Source organism: Protopterus annectens, chromosome 15.part0 (assembly GCF_019279795.1).
Source record: "Protopterus annectens isolate FY-2018-M chromosome 15.part0, PAN1.0, whole genome shotgun sequence".
Classification (NCBI taxonomy): domain Eukaryota; kingdom Metazoa; phylum Chordata; order Ceratodontiformes; family Protopteridae; genus Protopterus; species Protopterus annectens.
Window position 1 is genome coordinate 236,144,476 of NC_056749.1, and position 14,244 is coordinate 236,158,719.

At 38.3% G+C, this 14,244-nt stretch overlaps 1 protein-coding gene across 1 annotated transcript in view; it reads left to right on the top strand.

The window, feature by feature from the left end:
- POF1B (POF1B actin binding protein) overlaps positions 1 to 14,244 on the top strand; it is a 1,182,022-nt gene that overhangs the window by 895,838 nt on the left and 271,940 nt on the right. The window lies entirely within an intron of this gene.

Sequence of the window (14,244 nt, forward strand, 5' to 3'; positions counted from 1 at the left end):
CACATAAAATGCAGAACACTATCTGCATAATGCTATATATACTAAACTTTAGCACTACATTTGCAATAATTTGTGGAAACAAGCTTTTCATAATTTCAGTAAATTATATCTACTGTATGAACATTGTTCACACATGCAGCATTTAAATATGCCACATTTTCTTCTAATTTTTCCACATCCCCCAACATAATTTTCTAAAAGTTGTTTAATAATCTTTATTTTTCTATTAATAAAATAAGGCTTAACCCCAAGTTCTTACACACATTAACTTCATTAGTTAAAAAATCCCAATTATTAGAAATCATCTCCTTTATAACTATCCAAGTTATTTGTTAAAATCATGGATCTTTCAAATTTTTCCCAACCCATTTCTGACTTATTGAATTCTGCTTTAGCCTTCTCTAGTAACTTTATATTTTATTTTCAACATTTTTCTTTTAATAAGAACAATATTTGTTTGTCTTTCGGCTTTTCCCGGTAAGGGGTCACCACAGCAGAACTCTGGTCCGCTAATGATTGGCAGTAAATGTTTACGTAAATACCGAGGTGCCAGCTCGATGCTCAACCTTCAACGAAGGCACACCCATTTACGCACGCATGTCTTTCAAATGCTACTCAACCACGGGGAGGACATGCAGACTCCACACATTTACAATCATAACAAAAAAAGAAAGAACTATATACAAAGTCCATAACAAAATGATATATTTATATATACATTCAGGAAATCAACTAAAATTTTTGTAATGAAGAATGCAACTTTTGCCAAGCAATCAATTTGTGTTGAATTTTTTGTTCTCAGCTTTATGGTAGTAATTTCTTTATCGCACAATGGCTTGGCTAAATAAATGAATTCATTGTTAAAGGAGAAAGGGGAGTTGTTTTTCCAATTTTTTGTTGCATTTCTTGCGACTGATCGGATTGACCATAATATGTGTACTTGAGTTTTGAGTATAACCTCTGGAATTGGCACATTAAATAATATAAGAGAATCCAAAATTATATACTTATCATTCTATAGTGCCTTACAGTATTTTTCCCTTTTTCTTATAACTTCCATGGCTGTATCTGGTACCATTTTAATCAGATAACCTCTGTTAATCAACATTTCCTTAAGTATGTTAATTTCCTTTTTAAACATTTCATCTTCTGACACACCATACAGCTATACAAATGATTTGCCCATTTATAAAAGCTCTTTTTTGAGCATATGGATGGTAGCCAGTACAATGCAAAAAGGAATTCAAATTATTTGTTTTTTTATAAATGTACAAACAAAACGTCTCATTCAAACCATCTTTTGTAATTTTGACATCCAAAAAACATAATCTGTCCTTAATAGTGTGGTGATTTAAATCAGAAAGAATTAGTAGGAGTATTAATATGCCAAAAAATACATTTAACTTATCCAAGGTATTCATCCACAAGATGCATATGTATATCATCCAAAAACCCACCATAGTAGTTTCAATAGGTCCAAACTCAGAAGGCATTATACATTTTACTTCCCAAAAGACCATTACCATATTAGCAAATATCGAGGCACTAGTCTCCCCATCACTACTCCTGCTACTTGGTGAAAATATTCCCCATCAAAATATATATAATTGCTATTCAAAACCATCCCCATGTTGTTGTTGTCTTTCGGCTTTTCCCAGTTAGGGGATCGCCACAGCGGAACTCCAGTCTGCTAATGATTGGCAGTAGATTTTCAAGAACGCCTAGGTGCCAGCTCGACGTTCAACCTTCAACGAAGGCACACCCATTTACACATGTCTTTCAAACGCCCACCCAGCCATGGGGAGGACATGCAGACTCCACACAGAAGGCACTCCCTGCACTCCAGCCAAGAATCGAACAGGAGAACCTCTTGCTGTGAGGCAACAACGCTACCGCTGCACCACCGTGGAAGTATTCAAAACCATCCCCATAAAAAATATAAAATATTAATATTGCTGCTTGAATATTCTTTCAAATGAATTAATATTTCTCTAAACCATTAAATCCCTAAACCAGGTGGTATAACAGAAAAATTCTTAATATCTATGGTCACAAATATTTCATCATAAGTTATCCACAAGGTCATATAAAAAGTCCCAGGGATTTATATACATACACACACACGCGCGCACACACACACACACACACACACACACACACACACACACACACACACACACACACACACACATTTTCTGTGAATAAGTTTGAAATTCTTGCATTCACTATAGGTCTTATATGGGGGTTATACAAATCTTTGTATCCTTGGGATGCCAGATATATCAAATTTCAGTTTGTCCACTTTTATGTATTGATACAATTAATTTATTTGTCCCTGCATAAACATATCATATAATGTCACATCCTTCCTAGAATAAGCCATATTTTAACTTATTTTTAGATACTTCAGTATATGTTCAGTCATGCAATTTTTCAAACATCTCTGCCACATAATCCCATAATCCATTTTATGCGGTTTTATAATCCTAATATTATAGGTGCTATATAGATTTAATAAGTCTTTCATTTTATCCATATTATACTATTTATGGGATATCTTTTTATCCTGCAAAATGTTTCTTATATCACTTTCATACTTTTTAAACCGTTGTAAAACAGGAGGAATTTGTGGGTTAAAACAACTTTTTTTTCTTCACCTTGCATTCTGTAAATAGTCTCCCTGGTATTTTTGTCCTGAAAAATAAAGGAAAATTAAGCTTCTTAACATATAACCTAAGATCAATTAAAACATCAGCTATATTTACTCAAGCAGTAAGCAAATTAAACCCCTTTCAAGTAAATCACAATGTAAGCTAATCAGGGTATCCTGACTATAGTTATAAAGTTTAAAGTCACCTTTTTGATTTAATATAATTTCTAGGCATTGGATTCCATGATGTCCAGACACTTGATTCCAAACCCCATCTGTTCTCCTGACCTCTCTCCTTGTTCATAATGGGGTAGGCCCCTTGATGGCCCCATTTACCAACACCTCTCTTGCTCCGTTGATTTTTGAGCTACTCTGAGCATCTCAGGGGTGGTATTCCAAAGGGAATTCATTTATATAATTTTTCATATTATTCACTGTATTTACATCTTGCTCCAAATTCTCGGCAACAGGTAGTAGTTCTTCCCACATATTTTTTGGCAATATTTTTCTAGTAGATGGTTTTAGATATGCCACTTTACTTTCATATTCTTTCCTCCTCCTTCTTTCGGCTTTTCCCAGTTAGGAGTAGCCACAGTGGATCACCTGTTTGCTCATGATAGGCAGTAGAGTCATGTCGAGTTGCCAGCCAGGTGCACAACCTTCCACAGAAGGCACACACACACATGCACGCACTCGCACCTAGGGCCAATTTTGAGTGTGCAATCCACTTACAGCATGTCTTTGGGATGTGGGAGGAAACCGGAGCACCCGGAGGAAGCCCACGCAACCACAGGGAGGACATGCAGACTCTGCACAGAAAGCACCCCAGCCGAGAATCAAACCGGGGAACCTCTTGCTGTGAGGTGGCAACTATAACCGCTGCACCACCATGGCCACCCATATCCCTCTTAATTTTTTTCTCCTTTCATATCTTATTGTCTTTCACATCTGAGTCCACTTTCAAAAAAATCTCCTTATATCTGTGTTTATATGTAGTAAATAAAAGATCCAAAGTAATATTATGATCTAAAGCATAAATAGCTTTCTCTAATTTATCTATTTCACACTTATTACTAGGCTCATTTTAATACTTCCATTAACTTGAGACCATGTTTGTCGAATAACGAAATTAATCCAATGTGCAAGTCAGGAACATATTATAAACCTGTAGGGCATTTCCAAGTATGAATCCCTATTGAAATCATTCTTTTTGTAATGCATTCATGAAAGTATTCATTCTTAACCTGTAACTTCCTATATTTGTGTAATATTTTTCTCAGATAAAATTAGTTGCTTCTCCAAACTTGAAACAAAAAGTTCTTAAACCGTAACTCGGTATTGTAATGATGAAAAACACTTACATTCCCATCATGTCCTTAACTGACCAATGTTCTAGCATTACCATCCAGGTTCACAAAACACTCTCAGCCCCATTGAGCTGATGTTAAGCTTCTCTCCATCATTGAAAAAATAGGATTTAATTAAATCAACTTCAGTCCTCCTCTACAAAGTTGCCTAGCAGGGAGTAAAATTCCTGACAGATTGCATCAATTGCTCCAGAAGCAACGTAAGGCTTGCTTATTTATGTATGTATTTATTTATTTATTTATTTGACATTTAACTGGTTTGGTCCAACTGAGCTAGAAGCCCATTTTTAGTGCAGACTGAGGAGAAAAGCTCCAGGAAATTACACACATATATTCATAAAACATAGAAAAGCATGTGTTATCAGTTATACAATATAGTAAAAATAAAAAGTAAAGCATGAAATTTGCACAAAAAGTTAAGCATAATAAAGTTACAATAAGTAAAATAAGATCAATTTAACAGAATCTGGCAATTTAAAATATGCACAATATGTATTTACAGATGAGGTATGGAATGTACAAATATAAAGGCAGATTGGAGTCCTTGTACAACAAGAGTATCAGTAACAACAAAAAAAGATGAACTACATACATAATTACATTATTTTTAGTTGTAGTGGATACACAGTAGTCACACTACTACATGAGTATAGCAACTTAATGTGAGAAAAATAGATTCAAAGAAAAATAGCCTAAAGTTATTAGAGAGGAAGACAAGTGAGTTAGAGGAGGAGAGATCAAGGTCCGAGATATGGGAGGGTTCATGCAGGCTCCTGGCAAGGGCAGATCATGAGCTTAAAAGAAAAGGTTTTAGTTGCTTTTTGAATTGATTTGTATTTGGGATGTTTCTTAGAGTTAGTAAGTTTGTTCCAGGCTAAAGACATACTGTAATTGTAGTTTACCGATATTTTTGTTGGGTTTATATGTCAAGGCATTGTTGGTCAGAGCTTCTGAGAGATCTAGTGGGTGCATAGAAGGAAATGAGGGAGGAAAGGGGGGGGCAGGCATTAGGTCTGTGTAGGATGGGGTGTGCAGTTTGTAGCTAGCCATTGCACCCACAAGTGAGGACAAATCTCCTGGTAAAGGTGGTTGGATATAACTAGAGCTTCCATGGCAGTCAGAGATGACATTCCACCACACTGAACCGCAAACTCAATACAAAAAGTAACAGCAAAAGTGTTCGAACAACTAGAAATTCTAAAAAATGCTTCAGCTCCAAGATACATACCCCGCTTATTCAGATTAAGTACTTTCGTATCAAAACTAATGAGACTTGATCAGAATTCACAGTGTACGTATTTCCAAGTTAAAATACCCTTAAGTCATGTGACATAACTGATGCATACAAAAATCTTCCCCTGTTAATGGAATCCGGAATCATTCAATTGTTAATTATATTAAAAAACTATAACATTAAAATTCTAAAAATATCATAAATACAAATACAAACATAAATATGAAAAACTTATATAAAGCACTAACATGTTAGCGCCTTTAACCTTAAAATGTTCTGAATCGATATGATATCATTTAAGCCAGGCATTTTATCCACCTTTAAAGAATTGGCTTACTGTACATCAGTACCCCGAGTGGAGAATAAGTGTTCTCCAGCAGGGTATTAATGTACAAGTAATACCCGGTGAAAAACGAGTCTACAGCTTCACTGTAGCTTGTCAAGCCACCGTGAAGCTCAGACTGAGAAACTGAATGGCCGCCATTATTTTACACTTGCTAAGCAGTGTTTTTGCTGTTTAGCAAGTGTAAAATAAAATAAAAGTGAAGAGTGTGTATGTGTTTGTGTGTGAAAGTGTATGCCTGTATGAGTGTTAGACAGATCGGTTAAGCTGCTATTTTACACTTGCTAAGCAGAGCCTCTGCTGTTTAGCGAGTGTAAAATGTGTGTGTGTGTATGTATGAAAGCAAGAGAAAGATGATTTTGTGTGTGTGTGTGTGTGTGTGTGTGTGTGTGTGTGTGTGTGTGTGTGTGTGTGTGTGTGTGTGTGTGTGTGTGTGTGTGTGTGTGTGTGTGTGTGTGTGTGTGTTGCTGTCTGCTTGTGTTAGTGAATATGTGCATGAAAGCAAGGAGGGCTCTGTGTGTGTGAGAGACTGAGAGTGGTCATGTGTGAATGAGTGCGTGTTTGAAAACAGAAGTGACAGTGTGTGAGAGAGACATCGAGAGAGTGAGAGCAGTCTTGTGCGAGTGGATGGATGTATGAAAGCAGAGAAAGACTGTGTGTGTGTGCCTGCGGCATCAGGCCTCATAACACCCTTGGGTGGGTGTTAATTACACATTAACACACACCCTGTCGGGCATTATATCTTGCGTAATCTTATGTGCCATAGCAATTCGTGATATTCAGTAATAGCGTTTTTTTTTTTGTTTGTTTGAATCATTGTTTGTTGAAAACTTTTGCTGTTGTTTTTGATATTAATATTGCCTTCCCTTAAGAAAGGCCAGCTACCTCACCTAGATATTGGCTACTTCCCTGTACCATCTCCCTCAAATTTCAACAACTCTTCACATCAAAAGCTTTGAGAATCACACCTACATATCTTAAAAATCTAATTAAATACTGTCAGTTTTGTACTATATTAAAATAATATCTTCACAGACAAGCAGAATGCAACTACTTCAGACTGGCATTACCTAACATAATAATCTATGCATCACAGTTTTGGTTAATTGCTATAAGTATTATACCTTCACAACTGGACTCTTATATTGGGTGTAAATTTGTAGACTTATTTAGATATTATGTAAGTGTACTTCTAATACTATTGTATACCACCTGCTACACCTCAGCTAGCAGTAGAATGCAACCAGAATTTTTATTTATGTATATTTTTTGTAGTTTTCTTTATTGGAAAGACTATAATCTCGGACTAAAAATATAGTGTGTGTGTGTGTGTGTGTGTGTGTGTGTGTTACCAGATAAATATATTCCTCAGTGCAACTTCTACAGTTAATTGTCAGTTACTTTTGTAGCCACTGGTGGATGTGCACTGCAGAATCATGACACACATTATTTGCTTATTTTTTGATTTTTGTATGCAACATAGCTTGAGCCTGAAATAGGTCCAGTGGGATTAGTGTTGTATCTGTTAAACCAGTTTAGATAAACAAAACAACAAACTAATTAATTACAAATCTCATAGTATAGTTTGTTTTCCATTTGCAAGCATTTTAAGATATCCAAAGACAACACAGGATAGCATTAGGGAAGTCCTGGACTGTCTTTTCAAAGTGATGCAACTACTGATGCAAAAGACAGAGAATAAAAGTGCTAAACTGAAAGAAAGAAAAAAAAAAAAAAAAACAGAATTTGTACATGGACGAAATAGAAATTTGCAATGCAAAGCTTGGAAGGTCATGAGTAGAAGTCTTCATAATCTAGGCAACAAGTGGAGCTATTGATTTGGAAGGAAGAGCAAGAGGTGGAAATGAGATGGTGAGGTAGAGGAAGCAAAGAACAAGGGGCGAGCAGAAGAGCTACAAAGGTGGTGGGGGGTAGAAAAGCCAAATGTTGAAGGGGTCTTGGTAGAAGGGATCGAACAAGAGAATATAGACTTTCCTGTAGTCTTCTCAAAGTGAAGCAAGGGAAGAGTACCCATGTTGGGAAGAAGAAAAGGCAGAATGGGGAGAACATTGGAGAGACATCAGGATAGACAGCAAACAACAAGGAAGTAGAAAGAGAACTGGATTTAAGAATGATTAAGTATAAGGGTCAGATAGGCTGCCTCCCAGAGTTCACAAAAATATATCCATTCTGGTGAATGAGCCGCATGAATGCATATTCAATAGATCACTGGCTAATGTAATAGTTCATGAGAACTAGTAGACAGGAAATGTTCTACCCTTATACAAGAGGAAGGGGAGTAGGGAGAATTGGAGAACCTTACAGGCATGTTAGGTTAACAGCAGTGACAAGGAGAGTTTTGGAGAGAATCCTGAGGGAAGGGCTGGTGGTGTCTCTAAAGGATAACAGCTTGTATGACGGCAAACAATATGGGTTTATGGTCAACAAGAGCTGTCAGTCAAACCTGAAACAGTGTTATGACTGAGTTACAGATGAACCTGACAGGCACAGTCAGTAGAAGTGGTCTGCCTGAATTTCCACCAGGTCTTTGGTAGGAGCTAACAGGTAAACTGGAGGGGTTGGGGGTACAGACTGAGGAAATGCATTATTAAATGGTTGAATGGTAATTCCCAGAATATTGTAGTGAGAGGGATGATGTTAGGAGAGGAGTAAGTACTACAGGAATGTGTCCTGATACAGAGTTAGTCAGTGTATTTGTCTCAGATAAGTCTGAGAAACATAGAACAGTAATATCACTGCTGGTGATACAAGGAGAGATGCAGTGGTGGACAATGTGTGCGGGAGTCCATAGAATGAGTTGGAAAGGATGACCGGGAGTCCATAGAATGAGTTGGAATGGATGACCAAAGTGGGTAGGATGTGCATTTGGGCCACAACCCTAATGTGAAGCATCAAATGGGTGAGTGGATCTGTTGGCAGCCGAACTGGGGAAGGACTTGCCAGGTGTTGCAGACTTCTAGCTTGGGTGACCAGGAACACAGTAAGAGGGCAATGGCAGCAGCAAGCAGAATACTGGACAGAAGTTAGAAACAAGGAGATAATGTTCCATTTCTACAGGGCTCTGGTCAGCCCACACCTTGAATACTGTGTGCAACTCTGGAGGCCATACATGGAAAGGGACAGCAGGCTTGTTGAAGAATCCCAGGGGAAAACCACCAGAAAAATTCATGGTATGGAGGATATAGGACATGACTAGCAGCTAGACGGGCTAGAACCTTTCCCACTAGTGACCAGAAGAGAAAAAGGGGTATGATATTAGTACACAAAACCTTGTCTGCCAGATATAATGGGGCCATCCACTACAGGAGGCAGATGATTGAGAGCCCAACTACTCCCTAGAGCTGTGAAAGGACTTCTTCTCAAAGAGGGCTACAGTCTCAGGGAATGAACCACAGGAATGGGTTGTGGATAAGAAATCCACAGAAATCTTCACATGAGTTGAAGAAAGGGTCAAGGCAGGAATGAAGGGAAGGTAGACTGCTAAGTGCAGAGTACATAGGCTTATTGTCTCTTGCTATCCAGCATATGTAATATAATGTAATGCCTTGGCAACATAGTACACAAAGAAACACAACTGTTGTCCACAAATTTTAGAGGAACAAATTCAGGCAGTAGGAGGATTAAGGGTAGCCTTCTACATAAAAAAAAACAAAGCCACAGAATAAATGAGTGAATACAGGACAGTAAGCAATGTTGGCCAGTTTTAGAGCAAAGGCGTCAAAACAGTTCACACAAAGATTACATGCAGAATGCTCCTTCTGTGAAGGAAGGTTTTAAAAAATTATGCATTGTTTATTTATTTATTGCATTTGTTAACCAGGAAAGTCCACTGGGCCTAGAAGAGCCCACTTTCAGTGGAGGCCCAGGGAGAAAAGCTCCTCATTACATGCGTACACAGTAGAAAATAATAAAATACATAGATCAATTTTGAACAGTACTAAAACATTTGATAGTTGCATCCAAAATGGTTACTGAATACAGTTCAAATTAATTTTGAACAGTAATGACATTTCAGTAGATACATAGATGATCCCTTCATACATGCAAATGAATACTAAATACATGCAAGTGTGAATCTGTTGAATACGTAAAGTGAAGAATTTAGTGCAGATCTTGCACATGTAAAGGAGTAATTGCATAAAAGTAATAATGTTTTGCAGTTATATAAACTTATGGAAGTAGTGATATAATGAGTTAAGACAGGGGTCAGCTTTTAAGGTTGTCAGTAGGAGAGCAGGTGCATATCCAATGTGAAGAGAGATGAAGTTTAAGGGGTCTTTTAAAAGCTAAGGGGTTAGAGATGACCCTGTTCCATAGCTTGGAGACAGTAAAATAATCCAGCATTTGACTGGCTATTAGCTTAAGTTTGTCAATGTTTAGAAGCATTTTGTTTCCTGGTCTAAGGTGGCGATTGGGGTGGTACATGGTCAGGATATGGGAAGAGGGATGGGCAGGCTGCTGGGTAGTAGATAAGTTTGTGGGGAGTAGTTAGTTTTAAGTGTGTGAGGTGATGGGGGAATTCTAGCCAGTTTAGTTGTTACAGAGCAGAATACTGCTAAGTGGAGAATTTAGCATTTGAAGCAAATTTGGCAACTTTATTGTAGCATGAGTCGAGTTTAGTTTTCAGAGAGGACTGAATTATTGGTGAGGGTAGGGGTGCCATATAGTAGAATTGGAAACAGAAATAATGAGGCAAGAGCCCTTTTAGCAGAAAGGCTGAGAAAGTTGTGCCTGTAGAGAGGGCTCCTAGTTTTTGATTAGATATGAAGGGTGAAGGTTAGGTTGTCATTGATGGTTACATCAAGCAATTTAGTACTATGACTTCAATAGTAGTATTATTTTGGGACTGAATAAAGAGATCAGACTTAATGACTGGGCTGGATTTTTTGGGGGTGAATATTAAAAGTTTGTTTTTATTGGAATTGAGGGGAAGATGGTTTTGTGACATCCAGGCTTCAGTTAAGGTAAAGGCATTTTTGGTTAGTTGGTGTAGTACAGAGGCTGACTTAAAAGAGCAGATAATAGTGGAATCATCTGCGTATTGGATAATGGTAAAATTGGTCAGAGTATTATGGAAGTTGTTGATGAATATACTGAAAAGAAGGGGACCCAATATAGAGCCCTGGGGTACACCTGTATTAGTGAAAGGGGAGGAGGAGTGCATCCAAATAGTAGACTGGTGCCTATTGCTGAGATAGCTATGAAACCAGTGTAGGGGGGGGGTATTCTAATATCGGAAAGTTTAGTAAGCAGAAGAGAGTGGTTGATAGTGTTGCTTTTGATAGATCAAGAAAGAGTGCAGAGACTATAGAACCAGTATCCTGTGCTTGGTTTACTGTATCTAGGAAGGAAATCAGGGCAGTATTGGTGCTGTGGCCTGGCCTAAAGCCATGCTTAATGGGGGAAAGGAGGTTGTATTTAGCTAGGTGATTGAGGAGCTGAGTGTGAATACATTTCTCCAATATTTTTGAGATGGGAGAAAGAATGGCAATAGGTCGGAAGTTAGAGATATCAGAATTGCTCCCACCTTTATGTAGAGGGAGAATACTAGCCTTTTCCATATGGGTATACATGGTTCCTGAATGGACTTATTGATGAGAATGCTGATGGGGTAAGCAATAGAGGAGGCTGATAGCTGTAAGACTTCTGTGGGTAAATTGTCTGGGGCATTGGTGCAAGGTTTTAGTTTAACAAGCTTTTGCATGGTTGAGATGGGTACTGGAGAGAGTGAGAAAATGGGTATTGTAGAAGTTGGAGTATGTTGTAGTGTGGGTTTCAGTGGGTCTGTTGTGATGGGTGAGAAGGTGGAAGTAAGTTTACCAATGGTGTCGATGAAATAGGAGTTAGGGTGAGGCTAGCTCAGACCGAGTTATTTCTGGGTCTGCACAAGGATTATGGTTGGTTCCAGGATGAAGTAGGGAGTTGATTGCTCTCCCCAATTTTTTGGGGTTTTATTTATTCTAATTTTGGAGGGTTTGGAAGGAATTCTTTTTTGCTTTTGAGTACTAATTGTTTGGTCCGATTGTGAAGTTTATATTGTGAGCCTGGAAGGGGTTTTATTTTTTTACCAGGCTTTCCAGGCTTTGTCCCTTGAGGACATGATTTGCTTTGTGGACTTTGCAAGCCAGCTAGAATGTTTTGTTTAACTCGTTTTAGCCTAATGGGGCAAGATTATTTAGCACTCTAAGAAATGTGGAATTGAACTCCACAGCTTCGTTTTGAGGGAGAAGTTTTAGTGGGCTCCAGTTGAAGCTGTGCAAAGTGTCATTGAATGTAATAGGGGAGAAGTGGGAGAGATCACAAATGTATTTATATAGGTGTATATGTGGTAGGCTGGTGGGCTTACACATTATAAATGCAGGAGAGTGATCACTTATACTGTGTGGTAGTATGCCTGAGGTGGAAATTTTATTAGGGTCAGAAACCAAGATCCAGTCAAGGGCTAAGCCTTTGTTATATTTGTAGTCAGGCCTAGTAATGTTAGGGATTAGCTGTGTGTAGATATGAAGGTTGATGCCAGAAGGGAGGTTGTTATTGGGGATGTCTAACCAGTTAATGTTGACATCGCCTAGGATGATTGTTTCATTTTTTATTTTGTTGGTGGTCCAGGCAAGAATATCTTCAAGGACTGGAACATTATTGCCTGGGGAAATATAAATGACTATCATACAAAGGATTTTGCATTCATTTAGTTTTAAGAAGGTGTTAAGTAACTCTGCTGTGGAAAAGGGAGGAATAGACTTGGAGTAGGGAATCACTGTGAAGGAAGTTGGATATAGCAAGGCGATGCCTCCACCCTTTTTGTGGAGCCTATCTGTTCTAAGACATGAGTAGTTTGGAGGAAGGAATTTATGATCCTTTATACATGGTTTAAGCCAGGTTTCTGTTATGGCTGTTAAATCTGGTTTATACTGATATAGCCATGTGTGCCAGAGGGGAATTTTATTTCTAATGCTTCAAATATTGATGGTGGTGATGTTTAGGGATCTTGTTGAGCTAGGGATATTATGGGGGGAGGGTGAAGGGCCAGGGTTAGTGTGCCAGGATGAGTAGGAAGAGTATGTGGGTGGGGCTTCTTTTTGAGGTTTCTAGGATAGGTGTAGAACAAGTTACTTGGATGGTTATGCTGTGGAGAGAGGATTATCAATTTCTTTAGAAAGATTAAATCAGTGGCATATAGGTTAGGGCAGATTGCTGAGTAACTAGGAGGGGACGTGTGTAGATGTATAAGAGGATCTGGGTGGTACATAAGTTGGCTGAAGTGATGAGAGTTTTAGAAGGAAAGAAGCATGTGGCAAAAATAATAAGAAATATGTTAGATTTTAAAGACATTACTGTTGGAATAGAGTATGACAGGAAAATGTAAGAGGAGATTTGTAGGGTAGTAGGAGTAGGAATAGAAGTACAAGAAGGTAGGGGTAAAGGGTTGCAGATAAAAGGTAGGTGGGGATGATGTGAGAGGTTCCTGAATATATGAGAAGTTGCAAGGGGGTTGTATTATTAGTTTAATAGGAGGCTAGAGGAGGTGGAGTATGAGAAGGAGGAGAGAAGCTAGGTATCAGGAGATGATGTAATAAGGTAGGGTATGGAGGTGGAGTAGTTTGATTTGGAGGTTAGAAAAGTAGGTGGGGCAAGGAATAGGTATAAATGTAATTGATGTGGGGTGGGTGGGAGGGAATGGGGGGTAGGGGAGTGGAGTGAGCCCAAGCGCAGCGGAGCTACACTGACCTGGGAAAAGCAAGAAGTTGAAAAAACAATCCGTAAAGAGGAGGTGTGCTAGTAAGTAGTGGGGAAGAGAGAAACGTGATACAGGACACTGTGGAAGTGAACTGTAAGTGGATAGACAGATAGGGAGGAATAGCACAGAAAGGAAGAGAGCAGTTAGGGTACATGTTGGGTGGGCTGACAGAAAAGAGAGAGAGGGGCCAGGTGGTAAGAAATAGTTAATGGCAGGAGAGGGCCAGGTGGCAAGAAATAGTTAATGGCAGGAGAGAGGGTTTAATGAGCAGTTCTGGTGGTATTGTAGCAACGTGGAGTTTGCTATGCAATACAGTACTGGTAAAAGAACTAACAGCTACAGTAACATTAACAGATCAAGTTAGCATGTAAAAGATGGGTTGTGTCATTGGAATAGCAGAGAAAGAGCAAGTAATGCTATTGAGGGACTCTGTGTTGAGTGGCGAACTCAGATTACATCAGCACTCATGAGGAGGATCTTTCTTGATTCCTTAGAAGGGGCGCACATCTTATAGCCATATTAAAACCTACTGAAGAAAGGATAATAAGTCAATTTTAATGCATATTCTGTGTCTACATGCGAATAAGCTTTACTTGTCAGTTTGAAACTATTATTATTGACATTTATAGATTTACAGTTTTATTTGAATAGTGTAAATGTCTCAGTCATATTTTTTATGTGATGAAAGTTCATTAATATCAAAAAAGTGAGCATTATCGATGGTAAGAAGTCAATTAACCAAATACAGCAGCATAAAAATTCATAGCTGTACAACCACAAATGACAGAAATGTAATAAGGACAAATGCCAGAAATGTAATAAGGACAAATGCCAGAAATGTAATAAGGACAAATGCCAGAAATGTAATAAGGACAAATGCCCCTTTAGTCA